Genomic DNA, 16,453 nt, shown 5'->3' on the forward strand with positions numbered 1-16,453 from the left:
TAATGGACCCAGAAGATGAACTCTTAGTGGGGAGTGGGCAGAGGCAGAGAGGTGCATTGTGGGGCTGCTGGGGGAGAAAGAATAAAAGAGATAGCTCATGGCAGAGGGCCTCAGGGATGTCCATACTGCGTGAGAAGGAGAGCTCCCTCTCACCCTTCCTCTGAACTCTGTCTCCATGCATGGTCATGAAATAGTATGGTTTTCATCCTGGTAATGAAGTGCACTTTTCCATCTTTGCAAAGATTACCAACAAAGCAAAGACACTGCCAGCATGCACATCATTTCATTTAATCCTCACAAGAACCTGTGGAGAGGGTTATGTCATTCTCATAACGTAGTTGAGGATTGATATCAAAGGACCAGTGTGTCCAAGGTAACCAGCTAGTCAGAGCCAGGATCCACACCAGGTCAGCCCAGCTCCAAAGCCCATGCTCTTTCCAGGCCTGGCCCCACCACTGCTGCTGAACCTTGCAGCCCTTCCCACACCACCCCACCCCCACCCAATACCATGGCCTCCAGAGCCGAAAGCATTTCCAGGGCCTCTTCCAACAAGGCCTGAGACACCCTGGGTGGTCTAGAAACCTTGAAGTGAACATTGAGTTTTATCCTGGAACAAATGAAGAGCTGGAAGTAAAAGGTCCTTCCCAAACTGGAAACAGCTGGGCCCAGCTGAGGAGTAAGATCAAAATCACCTCTCCACGCTGTACCATGATTCAGGAAGAGGCGTATCCATCACAGTGTCTTGGAAGTAGGCCAGGGGTGTCTGCTGAGAGAGGGTGCCGCTGGTCTGCACAAGTGTGGGGAAGGGGGGACTCAAGGATGCTGGGCAGCTGCTCGGGGGAAGCCGTGTTTAACGGCAAGGACTGCAGAAATGCCCCCGGGGCTGTGTGGACAGCTGGAAACAAGGCCAATTTGCAAACATCCAGGGTCATCCCTGCACACCCATGGAGGCAGAAGGGAAGGAAAGGAACGGCTGTTCCTGGAGCACCTACGATGTGTTGTAGGCGCTAAGCCATGTGCTTTCACAGATGCTGTCTGAGATAGCCCCAGAGCTCTTCAGGGTCAAAAGCCCCTTCTTTCCCAGCCTCCACCAAGACTGAAGCACCCTCCACGACAGCCTGTGCTTGAGCCAAAGCTCAGTTCTGTCCTGTACTTTTTCTTTAAACTGAGCTGGACCACACCACCCAGAAGAGGCTATTTTGTCCTGAACCTCCTAGGTTCATATCTTTATGATCTTTAGTACACATAGGAATCCCGCCTTCCTAGGTCCAGGCAGGGGGCTGATGATCTTTAGTACACATAGGAATCTTTAGTATACATAGGAATCCTGCCTTTCAAATCTTTAGTATACATAGGAATCCCGCCTTCCTAGGCCTGGGCAGGGAGCTGATAATCTGTATGTTTAACAAGTATCCCCAGGTGATGTGTTTAGGTAGGTTGACCCCAGAGCACACTTTGAAAGCGTTGCTTCTTTTCTAGGCCATTGTCTTAAAGCCCCTTTTTTGGGACCAGCACTAGCATGTGGCCCTACTGCCCTCTGCCCTCAGAACTCCCTGCTTCTGCCCTGATATCCAGGCCAGCTTCCAGCATCTTCATTTCAATAGCCCCTTGGTACAGCCTCCATGCACAGAAATTTGGGTTTTGTACCTCCCACTTCACCTGACTATATTCCATCAGCCAAGCCATACACACTGACAGGTCTTCCTGCAGGAGGACCCTTTATAAATTTGTCTTGCCCCTGTGAATTTCTCTTCTTGGCCTTCTGGATCCCAGCTCTCCTCTCATCCCTGGGTGCTTTTCCCCTAGCCCACCCCACGCCCTCCTACTCCACCCTTGGCCCCAAAGAACTCCATAATCTGAGGCTGACTCCTTGTCCCCTAAGACTACATGGCAAGGGAGAGAGTCTTAAGGTCTCCAGAAGTTCTCAGGTGTCATACACATATGCGGTCTGGCAGGAAGGAGAAATTGAGCAAGTAAGTGCTTTTCAGAGTTTACAAAGGAAGTAGGCCAAATGGCAGGAGAAAATTCAATGATGATGGAAATCTGACAAGGAAGCCAAAATTAGCCTTCTGGAAAAAGGATGCTCCTTTAAGTTTCCAGTCTTAGCTTAAAGTTTTCTATGGATCATGCATACTGCTCCACACTAGAGCTGTGTTAGCTTGAATGCGAAATGAATGTCTTAAATAGGTTATGGCTAAAGGGGAAAAATGAAGAAAACTTTTGCCTTTCTCTATGATATGCTTAATTCTAGAGGTTAGGTTTTCATACTCCGAGACAGAATAAAAAATCTTTAATCCATTTCTCAGAGATGCCTGGGAAGAAGGAGGCGAGGTGAATTTGGTTGTAGAGAATGGAGGGGCAAGAGCCCAGTGCATGAAATGGGCCAGTGTTTCAGGGGCTCAGTGATGAGCTTGGGCTTCAGAAGAAAAGGACATGACAGGAAGCAAGGTGATACGGACAGCACAATATGCCATCACTGGTCCTGCTAAGGGAGCACAGATGCAGTAGAAGATCAGAGTGTTGTGTTATTCACTAATGATAATTAGCACAGAATAATATTAGTGCAGAAAAAAATGATACCCTCCCCAAAAGAAAATCATCTTGCTCAGCCCCTCATTTTACAGATTGGAAAACTGAGGCCCAAAAAGAAGGAACCTGCCCAAAAACATTGGCCTGGCTGGTCATCTACAGCAAAGATGAGAACAGCTGCCCAGTGAGCCCTGCTGCTCCCCAGCCCTGAGCATCTCCCTTAACAGTATCTGGCTTCTAATTCATCACAAGGCTTCAAGGGCTTCTGTGTTTGGCACAAAAGTGCAGCACTCTGACCTGCAATAAATCACTGCAGCTAATGATCTCCTTGCTCCTTGTGACTGTCTGTGGACAGCCTGTTCTCACTCACTCATGCAGTAAGACAGCTAAGGCCACTGTTTGCCTTGAGGGAACCAGGAGAAAGGGGGCATCAAAAGGAGGAAGCTAGATTTATATTCTTTTCCCCACTCCCTCACCTCCTGTTCCTTCCTTCCTTCCCTCCTTCCTACCTCCTTCTCTCCTCCCTTCCCTCTGTCCCTTTTTCCTTCTGCCCCTCCCTTCTTCCCTCCTTTTTTCCTGTGTCACACAAATATGACACTATAAACAAGCAATTTCTATGTTAAACCTCGATGCCACAACCTTGATCATTTGGAATAGCCCCCTAATATGGTCACTTCAAGGTTGGAGTCTTCTGCAGTGTGGAAGCACTTGGAGGCAAGCTTGGCCGTTATCTCCTGCCACACAGGGGACTGCAAAGATGCCCATGACCTGGTCCCCAGGCCCTCCAGGTTGGACAGTCTCTGCTGCTTCGGGGCCAAGCTTTGGTCACAGGAATCCTTTGTCAGGCTGCCTCAGATCCCATCTGAATTGACGACCACCCAGCACCCTTTCCTGTGGCTCTTGCCAGCTCCCTAGTACTCAGCTCCCTGAATCTTCACTGATATGGAACCTACAGATTCTGCTTGACTCCCCCAACCTGAGGGAATCTCATGCTGGCTTTAGGGTCTAAGTCAAGCACTTTCATTGCTTCTCATAGACATTTTGTCCATTTGTGAGACACGGCTTCTTCTAAGGACTCAGGCCTAAACCATTTGCCTCTCTGTGCTTCAGTTTCCTCTTCTATAAAAATAACCACCTACTCATAAGATTATTGAAAGGAATAAATAACTTAGTACATATAACTTATTTAGAACATTGGCTACCATATAGAAAACACCATATAATCAATTACTATTATAATTAATGATGTGTTGCAGCTGCCAAAAAAAAGTAATCGTTCTTTAGGCTGCATTAATGGAAATATAATAAGTATAATAGTGGAGGTGATAGTCCTTGTATAATCACCACTAATGAGACCACACACAGTATATCTCAATTTCAGAGGAACTATTTTAAGAGAAATTTAAATAAACTGAAAGGTATTCAAAGGAGATGGACTCAAATGGTGTAGAAGAGTAACACCTTCTTATTTGAAAGGGGGCTGTATGAGTTCGTTCTCATGCTGCTAATAAAGACATACCTGAGACTGGGTAATTTATAAAGGAAAGAGGTTTAATTGACTCACAGTTCAGCATGGCTGGGGAGGCCTCAGGAAACTTACAGTCATGGCTGAAGGGGAAGCAAACACATCCTTCTTCACATGGCAGCAGCAGGAGAAGTGCCAAGCAAAAGAGGGAAAAGCCCCTTAGAAAACCATCAGATCTCATGAGAATTCACTCACTATCACGAGAACAGCATGAGGGTAACCACCCCCAGGATTAAATTGCCTCCCACTGGGTACCTCCCATGACATGTGGGGTCAAGATGAGATTTGGGTGGGGACACAGCCAAACCATATCAAGGGCTGAAGATCAGAGATGGTTAATTGGATGCAGAAAAATGTGGAGTGAAGGGGAGGGGTAGAAGAGAGGGGGCATATAATTTATCTTCAAATATAGGAAGGGCTATTTTGCCATCTTCATCTTTGTGTCCCCAGGTCCTGGTAGGATGCTTGGCACTAAGGTCATGCTTAATAAATTTTATTGGTTCTACTTGGTTGAAAAGTCAATCTGGTAATCAATCAATCAATATATTCATATGGATGAACAGTGACCTGATATTGGAAATTATAGGGAAATAACAGTAATTAACATGACAAAATTTTAAAAATAATTTTTACAGATAGGAAGGGAATTCCTTTGCCCTTGGAAGGATGACTCTTGGTGTCTGTTTAGGAAGGTGATGCTGCTGGAGGAGGGGCTCAGGTGTAGAGGAATTGAAACTGGATGATGTGGATGCTTTCCGGATTTTCTATTTCTCAGACCAATACAAATTTTCTCCACCAAAAAAAGTCAGAGGAATTACAGAGGGTTGCCAACTGTTTGCCAACAATGGATATTACAACTAATTCAATTATCATCCACTATTGCAGTCATTCTGTAAAAACAAAAACCAAAAAAAGCACATTTTAACAGAAGGGAAGAAAAGGAAAAACATGATCTCAGAAGAAAGGAAATGCTTTAAAGTCATAACCTTAGCTTTCTAAACATCACTCTCTTTTCCTCACTTTTCTGTAAAGCAGTGAAAACATCGCTGAGCAGCACCAGTTTGAGGGTCTATATTTGAGAACTACTGAATTCAATGACTTCAAAGTCCTTTCCTGGCCCAGATACTTGCCGTTTCCAGTCCAAAAATGAAGCCAGGCACTTAGCATGCACTCAGTGTATATCTGTGGAAGAAATGATGGAATCACTTGCAGGCATTTGATTTTCGGCAACATTTCTCATCCTCAAGATGGAAACCCCATGCTACAAGTACAGAAGCAACCCCCCAAAAAGTTCATGGAGGAAAAAGATCAGTTAAAACTCATGAGGACAGAAGAGAGGCTACATTGCTCTGCTCCAGCTGACCTTTGGAAAGCCATATTCTCTCTACCACCTGTATTTCCCCCACCATTAATGAACACCCTACTATTTCCATAGTATTCAGCTGTTAGTAGTGCATTTGTGTTCATTACACCATTTGTTAATTTATTAAATGTTTATGGAGCATTCACTGTGTACCAGGCACTGTGCTAGGTTCTGGAAAATAGAGAATATTTAATAATACAGTGTTCTCTCTCCTCCAGACATGGTGGTACCCCCATTCTGTGCTCCCCAAGCATCATTACCTGTCACTTCCCCTCACAGCACCATAAACTCCTCCAGAGCAGGGGTTGCATCTATTTATCTCTGGATCCCCAGTGCCTGGAAGGATGAAGTGATCAGATGGAGAGAACCAAAACAAGCTCTGCCATATTCTCAGCCTGGATAGAAAAAAAAATGCCCAGATAAGTAATGTGGCTGGTGCTGATCGGGCATCTAAAAAATATTTGATTGGATAAGCCCTGAATGCAAGGATGGCTACACAATCTGCAGGGCGCAATAGGAAGTGAAAATATAGAGCCTCTTGTTCAAAATGCAGGGAAAACATGCCCTCACAGGAACTAAAATATAAAGCTTTTTTTCTTCCTTTCATGGTTTCTTTTTCAGCTAGGCATGGTGAGGGCTTTGTATTTGTTACTCAATATCATTCTAAGGAAAAAAATCTAAGTACCATTAATTTTACTGTTCTTCTTTATATTGTGCCATGCCAGTTTTAAATGCAAATATAAGAGCATTTAACTCAAATGCAGAATCATCAAAATTATATAATTCAAAATTGGTAGTCTGTATTTCATTCTTACCAGAACAATGGAAACAGCACAAAGCTATTCTTACCAGAACAATGGAAACAGCACAAATGTTTTTACTACCTTTCTCGATATATTTTCTGCCAATGCTTTCTACCTTTAGTTTACTGATGAGTAAGGAAAGACTTCAAGGAAAGGAAACTATGGCTCATCTTATCTTCGCTTTTCATCAACCATCATTCTTGGCATAAGTGGTTGACTAATACAAGGAAGTACAAATAAAAACAGACATAAGAGGATACAATTCTTTGGTGGTTCATGCTTCTTTGAATGCCATTGCCTTCTTTTTGCACTCAAAGTAAGCTCTAGTCCAAATGGCCTGTCTTGTATGCACTTTAAGTCATGCTGATCTCCCAGGCATCGTGAGTCCACCAGAGTTCTGTGCTCATGGGCATCATGAATGCCCCAATGTGAATGGCATGGTGAGGTACTGTGGACACACATACTGTGCATCTCTCCTCTGTTCAAGTGCATGCTTCACTGTCCCGTTGGACTCCACTTACAAAGCGTAAGTTCAAAGACAAAAAAACTAAGAATTTAAGACTGTGGCAGCAGAGCATTAAGCCAAGAATGAGTCGTGGACAAGCTCATAAAGCCAGCTCTGCTTAGAGGAGCCCCAGAGTTCACAGCCAAGGGAACAGTTCCTGAAGGCTGACTGAGATGCTGACTCCAGAGCCCTAAAGACCCAGGCTAGTTAGGCCAGGTAAAGAGGGGAGATTTGTTGCTTACGGGAGCTGCCTTAGCAAGGAGAAAATCACCCCAGGCTCTGCAGAGAAAATGGCAAATGAGGCTCTGTCTCCCTGCAGGACTCAGAGAGGAGTTTGGGATGAGAAGCAAAAGAAAGCAGTTACAGTCCTCCTACACTCAGCCTCAAGGAACCTCCTAGAACCCAGAAAGGGAAAAATAGCCAAGACAACATTCTCATATTCATCAGGACTCTGAGGCCTGAGCAATTTCACTGCTAGCCATAGAAGGGCCATCTTTCACATTGGTGAGAGTTGTCATGGGAACAGAAGTCAGGGGCAATGGATTCGGCACTGGCCACACAGCCAAGTGGGTTTTCTCCTAGGACAGGGCCCACTCCTGGACTTTATTGAAGCCCTGCCAGATGGAAATTGGGAATGCCATCCTTAACTAACAGCAAACAAAACAGTTGAAATGCCTCTTCTAGCACCAAGTCTTCTTCAGCTGTAGGTGAACCATTGGTTTTCTCTCTGGTTCACCAGCCAGATGTTGAAAACCTTTCCAACTCTGGAAAATGGCCCATGCCACCTACTGGCTGAGTGTCCTTAGCTAGGTACCTTTATGGGCCTCAGTTTCCTCATCTGAATATAGGAGAAATAATGCCTTCCTCAAAGAGATGTTGTGGAGGTTAAACGAGGTAACACATGAAGAAGGGAGTATTCTCTTTGTTTTTCCTTACACGTCCCTCTTCATTTTGTATATTCAATCTCCCTGTTCAGAAGCATTCCTGCTCTCTGTGTCCAAGAAGGTCCTGAACAAATCATCCCATCCATGGCGCTTCTATTTCCAGCTGTCACTGAATTCCCCCCCCCCTTTTTTTTTTTTTAATAGTTATCTATCCCACACATTGGAGCAATTGGTTACATTCAGCTGGCTGAATGCTACTGTGAAAAAGGGATGAATGGCATTGGAGGAATTTCTAAACTCAGTAAGTCTCAGTAATGTTTGTTTACTTTATCATCAGAGTCCTCAGCACAAATCCTGACACATCAGAGGCACACAGTAGATTGAATTATGACAGTGTTCAGCTTCGAACTCTTTTAAAAAGTTTCCCTTTGGCCTCAAAAGGTAGATAATAGATAGATAGATGATAGATAGATAGGTGATAGATAGATAGATAGATGATAGATAGATAGATGATAGATATAGATAGATGATAGACAGATAGTTGATAGAGATATAGATAGATAATAAATAGATGATAGATGATAGATATGGAGATAGCTATATATCTCCACACTTCCATCATGGCCTGCCAAGGCTCTCTGCATTATCTGGCCCCTTCCCAATTCTCTGTCCTCCTCTCTTGTCATCCTTCCCCTCCATCATTATTTTCCAACCCCACTAGCCTGTTTTCAAAATGTCTTCTCAAAAATGTCAATCTTTTTCCTACAATAAGGCTTCACGTATGCTCTTCCCTCTGTCTTAAATGACCTTTCCCCACTGGTGGCAGCGCTAGTTCTTTCTCGCCATAGAGGTCTCAGCTTTATTGTGGTGTTCTTTGATCATATCATCTAAGGTGGTCTTTCAAGTTTCTGTGATGGTAGAAACTATGTCTTTGTTGTTCATCTCTGGGTACCAGCATTTAGCATTGTGCATGACACACAGTTGGTAATTAACAAATTGAATGAATGAATGCAAGCATAAATGATAAATGAAGTAAATATTATTTTTTTCTTCTGCTCATGCACGTATTTTTTTTCTGGGTGCTTTGCAAATGCAAACAGTGTCTTCCACTAGAATGCCAGCAGGGTGAGCATTATAGATTTCTTTTGTTTCCAGTCTAGCATGCAGCACAGTACAGTGCTTGTATACAACACTCAAAGAAATTTTGATGAATGAATGAATTATTGAATGAATGAGCAAATGGGCACGTACCCAAAACTTGCTGGACTGAACTGAATTAAGTAGACCTGCCGGCATAAAGGAAGTGCCACATCCTTGCACCAGCCAACATGTGTTCTGCATTTGTCAGTGATGCTTTCTTGTGTTTGGTGTGTTCACATGGTCGTCACCATCAGCCTGCTAATGGGATCATAAAAGAAGGGGAATCAGGGTCCTGGGCTTTTTCAGAGTCATCAGCTCAAAGCCCTTTTAATGTGAGTTCCTGATTCGATTGGGTGTGGAGAGAAGAGAAAAGGTGATGAATGGCCCAAATACAAGGAAAATTCAAATACCTGACTTTGTTCTTATCTCGGGAAGAATGTGACAGCCTGAAAGAGTCAGCAGCAGGCATACTGAGTCATGATGAACTAAGAAACTCAAGAATGTCCCTTGATAAATGTTTGCTGGATGAATGAATGCTTCTGTTGCTTATTACCTTTTAAGTGAATAGGGTCAAAGGTTGCTATTAACCCAAGGCTCATGGGGGAAAGATATTCTTTGTGACCTGGCAGGAATTATTACCAAGGGCAGACGAGGCCAGCAAGTTCACATGGGTAATGAAGACAGGGTCACAGGTTTGAGGTCCCCTAGAGACTAGTTATCTGCAGGCAGAGGGAAAATCTGCTTCACAGCCATATCACATGCCCTAATGCTGGGCAACCGTCTTGCAGATTCATGCATTCCTCCTGGACCATCTTGTCCAGGAGGGGAAGGTGTAGGATGGATGCATTTGCTGAAACCCCTCATCAAAGGAAAACAACCAAATATTTGTTTACATTTGATTAGGACATGTTACTGGTGTTGGTGATGATGATTATAGTAGCATTTATTGAGTAGTTACTCTGTGACAGGTGGTACGCTAAGCTCTTTACATGAACTTTTTCACTTGATCTTTACATGCATGTACAATCATGCCACCTTACAAATGAGAAAACTGAAGTTAACAAAATTACTTCACATCCACTCTCTTATCCATGTCATCTAGTTGAATTCACGGCAGCCTTGCAAGGTAAAGTTTATTCTCTTTCTTTTACAGATGGGAAAACTGAAGGTGGAAGAGATTTGTTGATTTACCAAAAATCACTCACCTGGGAAGTGGCAGAGCCTCCTACCAGATCCCGGTATTCCAAAAGTCAGTTCCATTCTCTTAGCCAGGACAACACAGAGACCATTTTTTCTTGATAAGCAGATTAATAACATGGTCTTTACACATGAAGTGTGATGAGCTCAAGGCCAAGGAAAGCAAGGCTGACCATTGCAAAGAATTGCCATCTAAGAGGTGACCCAACCCAAACCCAGGGGTTTCAAGGCTGATGAGGGGGCACAATGAGATACAAAGGGAGAGACCAAAGGGTCCTTCCTGCAAGCCCAGCTCTGCCACTTACTGTGTGTGCTGGGCAAGTTACTTGACATCTCTAGGCCACTAGGCACTGTCTTAAATGTTTTAAATGCATCAACTGATTTAGTCCTCATACTACCATTTGAAGTGATCATTAGTTAACCTCCTTTTATGAATGAGATAACTGAAAAACAAAGAGACCAAGTAGCTTATCCAAGGTACCCAACTAAAACGAGGCACAATTGGGATTTTGATCCAGGTAGTCCAGTTATAGTGCCTGTGCTCTGAAGAGTCACAGCATCCTACTAGAAATAATAATAAAAGGGCCTGGCATGATGGCACATATCCATAGTACCAGCTACTTGGGAGGCTGAGGCACAAGGATCACTTGAGCCCAGGAGTTTGAGGCCTGCCTGGGCACCATAGCAAGATCCTATCTCTAAAAATAAACAACAATTAATAAAGAATAATAATAACAATAATAATAATACCTAGTTCATAGGCTTTGGGGGATATAATGCATACAAAATGCATAGTAAAGTGTCTAACATGTAGTACTTATTCAATACATGACATATTTTATCACTGAATACATTTCTACATTAGGAGGTTTATTTTTCAATAGGTATACAGGAATATCATGATTAACCTCAGTTAGGTGATACAGACTGATGGATGGTCCAGGATGGTCTAAGACTTGAAATTAAACATTTCGTGCATAGGCCAAGCTACAATTCCCAGAAAAGCATCTAACTCAGCAGGCCAGTTCTGGTGCTAGGCCTATTTCCTAATGATGGGTTCTAGTTCAGGGTTACCAGCAGTCACAGGAATACAAAGCAGCAAGAAAACAGGGGCAAGTTGTACTCTACACAAGTCTATATCTAGGAGGTCCATCATCAGCCACCAAGACCCGAATCACTGGGCTGCAGCTCCAGGACAAGGCTATAAATCCTGGGGAGGAAGATCCCATGAGGGCAAGGCAGGGCTGGGAAGTAGATATGTTATGAAAACAAGGGCTTGGGCACAGAGACTAAGGGAGAGATAGGTGGCTGGGATGAAGATAAAGTTTATCCCAGTTACCAGATAACTGGACAGATGATAAATATTAGACAGGCAACCCAAGTGGGACCTGAAATTAAGTTTCATTTGACCCATCTAGAGTTTCTTAAAACTCTCCTGCCTTGGGGCAGCAGGGAGGCTCAGAACTTGGCATGACGGGAGACATAGATGAGGCTGAGAGGTTCCAGCTGGCAATGAAGAGCTCACCAAGGCTGGGATCCAGGCAGGGTCCAACACATTCAGACTGAAGCTGGATGAGCACCTGTCAGGGATGTCGGGGTGAGGAGGCTGGCCTCTGGTAAACCGTTGGACCAGTGATCTTTGCTATGCCTTTAACTCTGCAATCCCTTGAATGCAACAGACTCACGCACTTTTGCTCCTCACTCCTCCCTGGATCCTCATGAGCTCACTATGGACTAAACAGAGACTTGCTAGAATTGCTTTATATGATAGCACTTTTGTTCCAAATATGGAGACAGTACAATGCTCCAAGAGCTGAACCTGACGGAGATGTCTCTGAGAACAATCTCCCTGCAACAGCAAAGCCATCCTGAACCCTACAACTTCACAGCCGTGTGTCTGTTTTCAAAGGTGATGCAACTGGCCGTGGGGAGGCAGGAGCCCCAAGTATGATGCTGAGGCCTTCAAGGAGCAAGCAGGGGACAGTCCCAGCCATCAATGGAGTCTTGTGGCCTCAGTGGAAAGGGAGGAACGCCCTGTCTCAGGAATGCAACCTCCAGAGTGCAGAAGACAGCCACGCTTTGCCATTATGAAACCCCAAACACTCTGGGTGTGGCGAGACTTTTAAAAGCCTATTCTGCTGTCACTGAGGAGCCTTGGAAATGTGGACAGCATACCACCCAAGGCCATTAAATACCCAGACAGCTCTGGGCAGAGACAAGAACAATGATCCAATGAGCTTGAGGCAGAGTGTCTCAAAGAAATAAACATGCGGTGAAGGTATTTCCATAGCCAGTAAATACTGTCTTTCAGGGGGTTCAGAAGGAGACCAAACAGCCTGCCCCCACCATCCCCCAATAAAAGAGTGACACTGTGTATCTAAGGAGTGAGCGGCCAGGCACAGAAGCCAGATTTCCCAACCACCCTTTAATTTATAGGCCATAAATGATGGAGCCCATGATCTATTGCCCCTGACTCAGGGGGGATTTATTCTGACTAAGAGCACACACAGAGCCCACTGATATAACTAATGGCCTTGGGTGGAAAAAGGTCGGGCTCTCACTAAATGCTAAGTAAAGATATTTGGAGCAGACAGTTATAATACTGAGAGATGATTCCAAACATCACATGAAGCAGCAAACACTACTCATCTCAGCTGAGGTCAAGCTGCAGGGGAGAAAAACCCAGGATGCTGCAGACAGGGAGTGACAGCCTGAAGTAACTGGCAACAGAGCTTCATCTCTCACAACCTTTCCATTTTACATCTTTTCAAGTGTGCCTCTTACCCGAACTTTCACCCATCAAAGTCCACTCTCAGGTAAAGGTTGGATCCACTCCTTCACACTGAGCTGCCAGTGCTGGGAGAGCCTAAACCTCATCTGTCCCATGATTATTGCAGCTCCAGAAATAGTTCAGTGCCCATCACAGAATGCGGGCTTAATAAATCTTTATTCAATGAATAAAAAGACAGAAATAGTCTGTTTTTATTCATTCACTCATTCATTCATTCCTCCGTCCATCCATTCATCCAACCAGTGTTTCTCAAAGGGAACTTGTTACCAAGAGAGAGCTTCTTTCATGACCAGTGCCTGGGGGGCAAAAGAGACTTTAATAATGTTTTATTTTCACTGTGTACCTTATTGCTGTCATCTATCTATAGCAAGTGATACTGATTTTCCATTTATGGTAGTGATTTCAAGTTTCATTTTGTCCAAATTTCTTCCTCCAAAATAAGAAGTCAATTTAAATAAAAAAACTTCAGTAGATAAACACACAGATTTTATAATTATATGGCCAAAATCTTCTAAAATAAAGACATTCTCAGATGAAAGATGGCTAAGAGGATTTGTCAAGAAGACCTGCTTGAATAAAATTGCCAAAGGAAGTTCTTCAGGCTGAAGAGGAATTATATCAAAAGGAATAAAACTTCAGAATTAAAAGAAGAGTGGCATAAATGCAAATAACTTGATAAATATAATAGATGACTTTTCTTCTCTTAAATTCTTAAAAATATGTACTGCTATTGAAAGCAAAATTTCTAACATTGTCTGCGAGGTCTCCAGTGTAATAGACATAATATACATGTCAATTATAACACCAAGGGTAAGGGTAAAATGACCTGAGTGATGGTAAGGCATCTATGCTTTACCTGAAGTGATAACATGTTAACTCTAAATAGAATGTGAACATTTAGGTGTGTATATTGTAATGCTCAGAGAAACCACTAAAATAATATAAATATTATGACACAGGGTCATAAACAGTGTCTCTTCCCCAAGCTAGATGTGAAAGGCTTATGATTTTCTGGGCAGTAGATAGAATACTCAGAGGGTCTTCTTAACTCAGCAGTGGAAAATAATCAGTTCTAGACTAAACACTGTTCTGGCCCAGCCTATAAAAAGACATAAAAGCAACACTCCAAAAAATCTGTTTCCAAGTAACTAAACTGTGTCCCAGAACAAGACTCTGTAATATAGGAACACAAAAATATCCAGCATCAAACAGGGTAATTAGAGTCCCTAAAGGAGAGTGATAGGAGACAGAAAAAAAATATTTGGAGAAATATTTCTCTAAAATGTCCAAATTTGATGAAATCTGTAAACCCACAGAACAAGAATCTCAAAACCCTGAGTACAAGTATTGAAAGAAAAACTATCAACCTAGAATTTTATGCCCAGCTTAAATGAGTTTCAAAATCAAACTAAAATAAAGTCAAAACAAAAACTTTTACAGATATATGAAAACTAAACAAATTTATTCACCAGCAAAGCTGCATTACAAGAAATACAAAAAGACATCATCATTTAGGCAGAAGGAATATGATATCAGATGGAAATGTAGATCTACACAATTGAATGAATACCCCTGGAAATGGTAACTGCATGAGTAAACATATAAGATTTTTTATTATTTAAATATCTTTAAACAAACTAATCTGTTTAAGCAAAAATAATAACAAGGTAGTACAGGTTTTATAACACATGTACAAGTAGAATATATGTCAAAAATATAAGGTTGTAAGGAGAAAAATAGATAATGCTATTGTAAGTTTTTTATACTGTACATGAAGTAGTATAATATTACTTGAACCTAAAGCAACTTCTAAAATAACAATACAGAGTTACAGCAAATAAGCCAACAAAGAAGATAAAAAGGAATTCTTTTTTAAAAACATTACTCATTCCAAAAGAAGGCAAGAAAAAGGAAACAACATATGGGCAAATTTTTTAAAAAGTGAATAGATGAGAGACTTCAACACGCCATATCAAAAATCCCATTAAATGTAAGTGGTCTAAATATCCAAATTAAAAGGCAGAGATTTTCAGAACGTGGGAAAATGCAAGACACAACCATATGCTTTCTACAAGAAATGTACTTTAAATATGAAGACACAAACAGATTAAAAATAAAAAGGGAAGAAAAGATATTAATACCAATCAAAAGAAAGATGCATTTGTATTTTATTCTTTTTGTAGCAATTGTGAATGAGAGTTCACTCATGATTTGGCTCTCTGTTTGTCTATTATTGGTGTATAGGAATGCTTGTGATTTTTGCACATTGATTTTGTATCCTGAGACTTTGCTGAAGTGGCTTATCAGCTTAAGGAGATTTGGGGCTGAGATGATGGGGTTTTCTAAATATACAATCATGTCATCTGCAAACAGAGACAACTTGACTTCCTCTCTTCCTGTTTGAATACCCTTTATTTCTTTCTCTTGCCTGATTGCCCTGGCCACAACTTCCAATACTATGTTGAATAGGAGTGGTGACAGAGGGCACCCTTGTCCTGTGCCAGTTTTTAAGGGAATGCTTCCAGCTTTTGCCTATTCATTATGACATTGGCCGTGGGTTGGCCATAAATAGCTCTTATTATTTTGAGATACATTCCATCAATACCAAGTTTATTGAGAGTTTTTAGCATAAAGGTGTGTTGAATTTTATTGAAGGCCTTTTCTACATCTATTGACATAATCATGTGGTTTTTGTCATTGGTTCTGTTTATGTGATGGATTACATTTATTGATTTGCATATGTTGAACCAGCCTTGCATCCCAGGGATGAGGCTGACTTGATCATGGTGGATAAGCTTTTTGATGTGCTGCTGGATTCGGTTTGCCAGTATTTTATTAAGGATTTTTGCATTGATGTTCATCAGGGATATTGGCCTGAAATTTTTTGTTGTTGTTGTGTCTCTGCCAGGTTTTGGTATCATAATGATGCTGGCCTCATAAAACGAGTTAGGGAGGAGCCCCTCTTTTTCTATCGTTTGAAACAGTTTCAGAAGGAATGGTACCAACTCCTCTTTTACCTCTGGTAGAATTTGGCTGTGAATCCATCTGGTCCTGGGCTTTTTTTTTTTTTTTTGGTTGGTAGGCTATTAATTACTGCCTCAATTTCAGAACTTGTTATTGGTCTATTTAGGGATTGGAGTTCTTCCTGGTTTAGTCTTGGGAGGGTGTATGTGTCCAGGAATTTATTCATTTCTTCTAGATTTTCTAGTTTATTTGCATAGAGGTGTTCATAGTATTCTCTGATGGTAGTTTGTATTTCTGTGGGATCAGTGGTGATATCAGCTTACAAGGGATGTGAGGGACTTCTTCAAGGAGAACTACAAACCACTGCTCAAGGAAATAAGACAGAACACAAATGGAAAAACATTCCATGCTTATGAGAGGAAGAATTAATATCATGAAAATGGCCACACTGCCCAAAGTGATTTATAGATTCAATGCTATCCCCATCAAGCTACCATTGACTTTCCTCACAGAATTAGAAAAAAACTACCTTAAATTTCATATGGAACCAAAAAAGAGCCCATATAGAGAAGACAATCCTAAGCAAAAAAAACAAAGCTGGAGGCATCATGCTACCTGACTTCAAACTATGCTACAAGGCTACAGTAACCAAAACAGTATAGTACTGGTACCAAAAAATATATATATATAGACCAGTGGAACAGAACAGAGACCTCAGAAATAATGGCACACATCTGCAACAATCTGACCAT

General features: G+C 42.1%; 1 pseudogene; it reads left to right on the forward strand.

The window, feature by feature from the left end:
* The first annotated feature begins 708 nt into the window (after positions 1-708).
* LOC100580770 overlaps positions 709-16,453 on the forward strand; it is a 28,146-nt pseudogene continuing 12,401 nt past the window's right edge.

This window comes from Nomascus leucogenys, chromosome 16 (genome assembly GCF_006542625.1).
Source record: "Nomascus leucogenys isolate Asia chromosome 16, Asia_NLE_v1, whole genome shotgun sequence".
In the NCBI taxonomy this organism is placed as follows: domain Eukaryota; kingdom Metazoa; phylum Chordata; class Mammalia; order Primates; family Hylobatidae; genus Nomascus; species Nomascus leucogenys.